We start from the raw sequence: 7,325 nt of genomic DNA, 5'->3' as shown, positions 1-7,325 counted from the left end.
AGGCAACTTTTGTGCCCTGTGGGGCTGGAGGGGGGGTGTGGTGGTGGGTGCTGTGGTGGTGAGTGGAGAGGGAGGCGGGTTGTTTGGGAGAGAGCATGTGTTGGGTTGCTGACTGGTGCCTTTGATGATTTGCAGGTGGCGGCTGGAAGAGGAGCAGATGTCTTGCTGCGACGTGTTGGCGTGCAATAAAATTTTTGGAGACTACTTGCGTGTGTGGTGGAGGGGACCTGCATGTGGGTGTTTTTGTGTCGGTGCGGTGTTTGTCTTTTGCTGTGTTGTGTGTAGATGCTGTGCGTTGGGTTTGCGTGTGTGCTGGTGGCTGGTCTGCGGTTGGTTATAGTGGCGGTGGTATTTTGTTGGCCGGTTATTCTGTAGCTTTTGTTGTCGCTTGCGAGGTTGCTTTGGTGGCTTTGGCTTGTTGCAGTTTCTGTTTTGCTGTTGGCTTCTGCTTAGTTGTGGCAAAGTTTGGGTTTTGTGGTTGTGCAGGTGGTGTGCAGTGAAGGTGGGCTATGGAGGCTGATGTAGCAGGTGTTTTGTAGAAAAGTGGCTGGCAATAGAGTGGTTTTCGGGGCAAGTCTTTTTTGCGCGGTTGTGTTTGGGCTGTGGTGTGCTTTGGCTGTGGGTGGTGGTGTTCTGAGATTTTGAGTGTGTTGGTGCCTGTTTGTTAGTGTCTTGCACGTTGTTAACGTTTCACTTTTGGTGTGGGGCTCTTTGTGCTTCCTTTAACCGTGAGAGACGTTTATTTAAGTGCATGTGTAATAACATTTTGTCTGTCATTGTGCTGTAAGAAGCGTTTGCCACCTGCCGGCGGCAAACAAGATCGATAATTGTTATGTAGTGTTGTATAATGTCAGCTCTGTTTTTCATTTTGTGGTGTACAATGTGTGTGGCATGTCTTTGTACATTGTTATGGCTGTTTTTACTCCCCAAATTGCATGTAATAAAGCAAAGCAGAAACAAAACGGTCAGATGAAATCCTCCGTAGTTGTGTGTGTTTTTTAAATAAAGGCCATGCTGTTTGAAAGACAAGTTCTGTGTTTTGGTTTTTCTTTGGTTATTCGGTGACTTTGATGCCAAATTATTTCCCACGTGAGATGTGTGTCTTTATTTTTCTGGGAGATGGTCCACCACACACAGAGGCAACGAGAGGGAGAGTTCCACTGACATGTGTGCTCTGCTTCTGTCGTGGACTTTAGGGTTAGGGAGCAGGTTCACAAGTGCGCAGGGGTCCGGGTTAGGGTTAGGCAGGGGGGAAGGGTTAGGGAACAGCTCTACCAATGTACTGGGGTCCAGGTTAGGGTTTAGTTGAGGCTAATGGCATTTGGGGGATAGTTAGGGTTTCACAGAGTGGTGGGGTGTTTGAATGAGTCCAAGTCTGACTTTGAAACTATTTGCAACAGCTCCAACTCCAACTGCCACTCCAAGCCAGAGTCTCAGCCAAAGAGAGGAAAAAAAAAACCCACCCAAACCTCAGAGCCCAGCACCACAAATAAAAAATAAAAAATAATAAAAAAAATAATAAAAATAATAATAATAATAATAAAAAAAAAATAATCCTGCAAAGGTACACACACAATCCCTCCTGCAAACACGATAGAACAACCATGGAAGAAATGGTCAGACAGGGAAACAAAGACATCACACCGCTCCAAGGAAGCTCAGACGCGACGCAGGCTCCAACCACGTGATGCCGCAGGGCCAGAGGCCTGACACAACACAAACTGGGAAGTCAGGACATAACTGTGCATTTCCTCCTCCGCCATCTCTGGGGCTCTTCACCTCTTCTTCCAGTGTCTGCTTCACAGTCCTGAAGCCTGGGCAAGAGGGCTCCTCCACACACAGACAAAAGAGAGAGACTTGCCATGGTTAACAACTCAGAGGCCTCACAGCACCGGTGGCAGCAGCCCCTCCTGCCAGGACTCCACAGGCAATTTTTTTTTTTTCTTTTTTTAACCACCTCGCCCCATGGCTGTGAGGGTGCAGGCAGAGCCCTCTCAGGGCTTTCCCACAGCAAGCAAGGGAAGCACTTGAGACGTCCAAACACAGGTCTCCTGCCAGTTCTGGGAAGAGCAGAGAAAGACTGCAGTGACTTGGAAGGCAACAAGACAAACAGAAAGGCACATGGACACAGGACAAGCCCTGCCTGGCACTGCTGGGAAAGCCTGTGGCAACACAACCAGCTAGGCAGAGACGCACACTAAACTTCTGCCCCCGCAAAATCTGGAGAGGGTCAGACACCAGCATCCAAATGTTGGACCAAACCCAGCTCAGGGACCCACAACACTTAGTGCCAGAGGCAGGCAGGGATTCTCAAGCCTCATGTACAGCCAGATGAGGGACTCCTGGCCAGAGCATGCCACTACTAGAGGTGAAGGGAACCTCAAACCTGACAACACCCTGCCTGAACCTTCCCACCACACCCAGACAGCACCCCCCATCCCAAACGCAAAACACCTTTTAGCATCCTGATCCTCAGGCGCCCTTACCCTTTGCCCTCACCATTCCCTCCATGTACACCAGGAACCTAGAGAGCAGAGAGAACAGGTGTTCACCCCAAGTGGAAGAACAGAACACAGGAGAAGGGAACCACCGGGGGGAAATGCACACCCCACACATGCAGCCAAGGGAGCATCTCAACACACTGCACAGGGTAGGCAGACAGCAGGGGGAAGGCCTCAGCCCTGAGAGCCAGCACCCACCACAGCTGGCATCACACTGCAACACCAGCCATTGTGCATCCTAACCCTAACCCTCCCCATCCCAGAGGCGCGCACCTGCTGTGGGCACAAAGGAAAAACTTCTTCACAAAGACCCATAAAGGGCAAAGCAGAAATAACTGCCAGACTTCACGACCCCAGACTACTCCAAGCAAGCTCCTTGCCTACTACTGGATATACCCATCTAATGCCAACACACCTCACAGCACCCAGTTCCTCCCCCACTGCTCGGCTCCACTCCCTGAACCAGCATTCGTTTCCCTCCACACTAGAGAAGATCCTACAAGGGGACAGAACAGGCAGTCACCCCTAAGGGCACAAGTCAACAGACCAAGGGACCAACGGGTACAATTCCCACCCCACGCACCCAGCTCAAAGCTCCCCAAGGCATACCTGGCCAGGGTGCACCCATCCAGCCATGACAAAAGGCTCACCCCCAGATGCAGCACTCACCCAACCTGGCATAACGCTGCTCCTTCTCCAGCCCAGTCTCATCCCTGCTTGCCTTCCTCTCCACACAGGGGTACACAGGCATCTCCTGAGGCCACACAGAAGTGCAAAGCACAAGCAACTGCCCTACTGGAACACAATCCCACGCCGCTCAATGTAACGTCTTACTCACTACAGGCTCTGCCCCCAACTCCAGCGAAAGGGCAGAGGCCTCCTTCCCGCTGACACAGAAGTCACCATAGGTGTACAGTCGCCTGCCTAAATGGTTGCGGCTCTACGTCGCTTCACCTCTACCTCAAGCTCTCTTTTGCTCACGGTCCAAACATTGGCATTACCCCAAAACAACAAACAATTACTACATGGGACATCATTCACATCTCATAGTACTGGGGGGAGACACCTTCCCCTCCAAACCACCCCCCAAACAAAGTAGGCAGGGTGCAGTCAAGCCCCTCCCCAAAGGGGGAACCAATTTAGGTGCCAACATGGCCTTCTTTCCATGCCTGGGAAGAGCAAAGGAAGAACAAAAAAAAGTGCTGGAGTGATTTTAAAAAAACAAACAAACAAAAAAACCCCACGAACAAACAAGAAAGGAACACCAGTGACAAAGCCAGAGAGAGACAGAACAAAGTGCAGTTCCCAGAACGGAAGGGAGGCCAGTGGCAGCGGCAACAGGCAGGGAGAGGCAGACATGCACACATGCACTACTCTACCCCAGCACATCCAAGGGCAAGATCTGTACCCAGATGCCAGGGATAAACCCTATACAGCCAAGGACAATTTTGAGACTTCACACAAACACAACAACTCACAACCAGGGTAAAATCTAATCCAGGGTTATACCACCCAGCTCTAGAGCACGCTTGGTGGCCACAATCCCCTCCTTCAGCATCACTGCCCAGGAAGCATGGAGCTGCAGACACTATCCCACACGAGGTATTACCTCCCCCACCTGAAAATCACCAGGGCAAATCCCACCCCTGCAACTCTAACCCAGCCCACCTTTCACCATCCTGTTCCTCCACCTTCCATCATCACGCCACAACATGCCCTTGTATCCTCCTCCCCCGAGATCAACGCAGCTGAAAAAACAACAAAAACCTCATCAGCTCTAAGAGGGGACACAAGGGCACAAACTCAGAGGAGGAAAGCTCCTCTCCAAACCCCCACCACACACATTCAGCCCCACTACCCACCAACTCAGCTCTCAAAGGCTTGCCTGTGGTCACCCGGAGCCACATATTCACAGGCAATCAAGGAGTCACCAATCACAGCAACCACCACACATACGGCGCAACCACCACAGGAGACCCCTCGTCTCCTGCAGGCACTACTCGCCACAGCCACAACCGTGCGACTCATTCTCCACTCAACCTCACAGCTGGAAAGGGGAGGGGGTACGCCACCTGCAAAAGGTGCACACACAAAACCACCTGGAAACATGAAAGAGCAAGTGTGAAGAAGCGGTCCGACAAGAAGACAAATACGTCACGGTGGTCCGAGGAAGCTCCAACCCACCGCAGGCTCCAGACGGGTGACGCCACAGAGGCAGAGGCCTCACACGAGACAAAATGGGAAGGCGCGACAGGGCTGCCCATTTCCTCCGCTGCCACCTGTGGGTCTCTTCACCTATTCTGCCAAGTGTGTGCTTCACAGGCCTGAAGCCCTGGCAAGATGGCTCCTCCACACGCACATGCACAAAAAGAGGCAATGGCCACTATCAACAACTCAGAGGACTCACAGCACTGGGGACAGTGGACCCTCCCTGCCAACACTCCCAAGCAAATTTATTTTACCACCGCCCCCCATAGCTGTAAGCGTGCAGCCAGAGCCAACTTGGGAGTTTCCCTCGGCAAGCAAAGGAAGCAATTTTAATGTGCAAACGCAGGTCTCCTGCCAGTTCTGGGAAGAGGAGAGAAATGCTGCAGCAACTTTGAACGCAACAAGACAAACAGAAAAGCACACAGACACGGGACAAGCCATTCCCGGCACTGGTGGGAGAGCCTGTGGGAAGACAAATGGCTAGACAGAGACGCGCACCAAACTCCTGCTCCAACAAAACCTGGGAAAGCCAGACACCAGCACCCAGATGTTGGACCAAACCCAGCCCAGGGGCCCGGGGAGCCAAACAAGCTAGTGGCAGGGGTAGGCAGGGATGCTCAAGCCTCGCGTAGAGCCAGATGAGGGACCCCTGTCCACAGCAAGCCACCGCAAGAAACGAGGGAAACCTCAGGTTCCGCAACACCCCGGGTGACCGTAACTGCCTGCACTAATGGAACTCATGACAAGGTCCCACACCAGGGCCTTCCCACCACACGCAGACACCCCCACCATCCCACAGCACCTTCCAGCATCCTGCTCGTCTTGCTCCCTTACCACTGCTCTGCTCCAGTCCTTCGCCCTCTCCCTTCTCCTCAGTGGCTTCCTTCTCCTGTGTTTAGTTCTGCTCCTTGGGCTGAACTCCTGTCCAGGTCCTGATCTTTGCGGAGGCATTCCCACCCTACACGTCCAGCCAAGGGAGCACCTCTCCCCACTACTAAGGGCACACACAGGGTACAGACACAAGGGGAAAGGCCTCACCCCTGACCGCCAGCACTTGCCATGCTTGGCATCACGCTTCTCCTCCAGCCCTCATGCATCCTTGCTTGCCATCCCCTCCCCATACGGGAGACTGGCACCAGCTGAGGCTGCCAAGGAAAAACCTCAGCACAACTAGCAACGAAGAGCAAAACAAAAACTAACTGCCAGGCTCCGAAAACCCTAGACTGCTCCAAGCCATTTCGTACCAAATGCCAGACCTGCCCATCCAGCACCGACACACCGTGCAGCATCGAGTTCCTCCTGCTTCATCCTCCATGGGCACTGCTCAGCTTCACTCCTTCAACCGGCAGTCATTTCCCTCTGCACAGGTCAGGACCCTGCAAGGGACAGAACACGCAGGTCACCCCAAAGGGGACAAGCGAACAGAAGAAGAAACCCACAGGTACAATTGACACCACACACACCCAGGCCCCAGCTCACAGCTCGCCAAGACGTGCCTGGCCAGGATGCACCCATCCATCTGTGCGAAGGGCCTCACCCCAAGAGACCGCACTCGTGGGACCTGGCATCTCACTCCTCCTCCAGTGCACTCCCATCCCTCCTTGCCGTCCTCTCCACACAGGGGATGCAGGGACCTCCTGAGGGCACACAAGAAACATCCCTGCAAAACAAAAGGGCAAAACACAAGCAACTGCCCAGTGGGAAGACCACACCACACCGCTCCAAGTAACATCTTACCCACTGCAGGCTCTGCCCATGCACACAGCTCCACTGAACGGGCACAGGCCTCCCTCCAGGTGACCCAGAAGTGAGCATGGCTGCACGACCACCTGCTTCTACGTAGCACTGGCTCTAGGTCTCTTCACCTCTTCCCCTCAGCTCTTCTCTGCTCAAACTCCACACATTGACATGACACCCAAAACAACAAGCAATTACTACACACAACAGTATTCACATCTCATAGTACTGACAGCACAGACACAATGCCCCCCTGCAATCTAGGACACCAAAAGCATAACACCCCCACCCGCACATGAGGCACACAGGGTGCAGTCAAAGCTCACCCAAAGGAGGGGATCAATTTATATGCAAACACACCTATCCTTCCAGCTCTGGGAAGAGCAAAGAAAGAAGTGCTGCTGTGATTTTAGATATCAAAGTAGAAAGAAACACCAGTGACACAACCAGAGAGGAAGAGCAGTGGCAGCAGCAACAGCCAGGCAGAGGCGGAGACGCACGCACCCGCTCCTCTGCCCCAGCACATCCAATGCCATGATCTGCACCCAGAAGCCAGGGACAAACACTGAAACCCCTAATATACTCAAGGACAATTTCCAGCCTTTACAAGCAGTCAGGACTCAACACCAAGCTAAACCAAAATCAGGCTTACCCACCCTGCTCTGCAGCATCCCTAAGGGCCACAATTCCCTGCTTCAGCATCACTCCCCAGACAGCACGGAGCTCCAGACCCCATCACACACTAGGGGTTTCCTCCCCCACCCAAATACGACCAGGGAAAACGCAACCCAGCCTCCCACTTTAACCCAGCCCACCTTTCAGGATCCAGTTCCTCCATCTTCTACCACCACCGTAGAAAACTCACTTCTATTCCTCTCC

General features: G+C 53.0%; 1 long non-coding RNA gene across 1 annotated transcript in view; it reads left to right on the top strand.

Annotated features, from left to right (window-relative positions):
• The window catches only part of LOC112552039, a 3,422-nt gene extending 2,452 nt beyond the window's left edge, over positions 1-970 (top strand). Inside the window, exon 5 of the long non-coding RNA XR_003096387.1 lies at positions 136-970. This is a non-coding gene — a long non-coding RNA (uncharacterized LOC112552039). The remainder of the gene's footprint in view (positions 1-135) is intronic.
• The last annotated feature ends 6,355 nt before the right edge of the window (positions 971-7,325 follow it).

Source organism: Alligator sinensis, unplaced genomic scaffold (assembly GCF_000455745.1).
Source record: "Alligator sinensis unplaced genomic scaffold, ASM45574v1 scaffold961_1, whole genome shotgun sequence".
In the NCBI taxonomy this organism is placed as follows: Eukaryota; Metazoa; Chordata; order Crocodylia; family Alligatoridae; genus Alligator; species Alligator sinensis.
The sequence above is the reverse complement of the archived record's forward strand: the minus strand, read 5'-3'. Positions and strand labels throughout refer to the sequence as shown.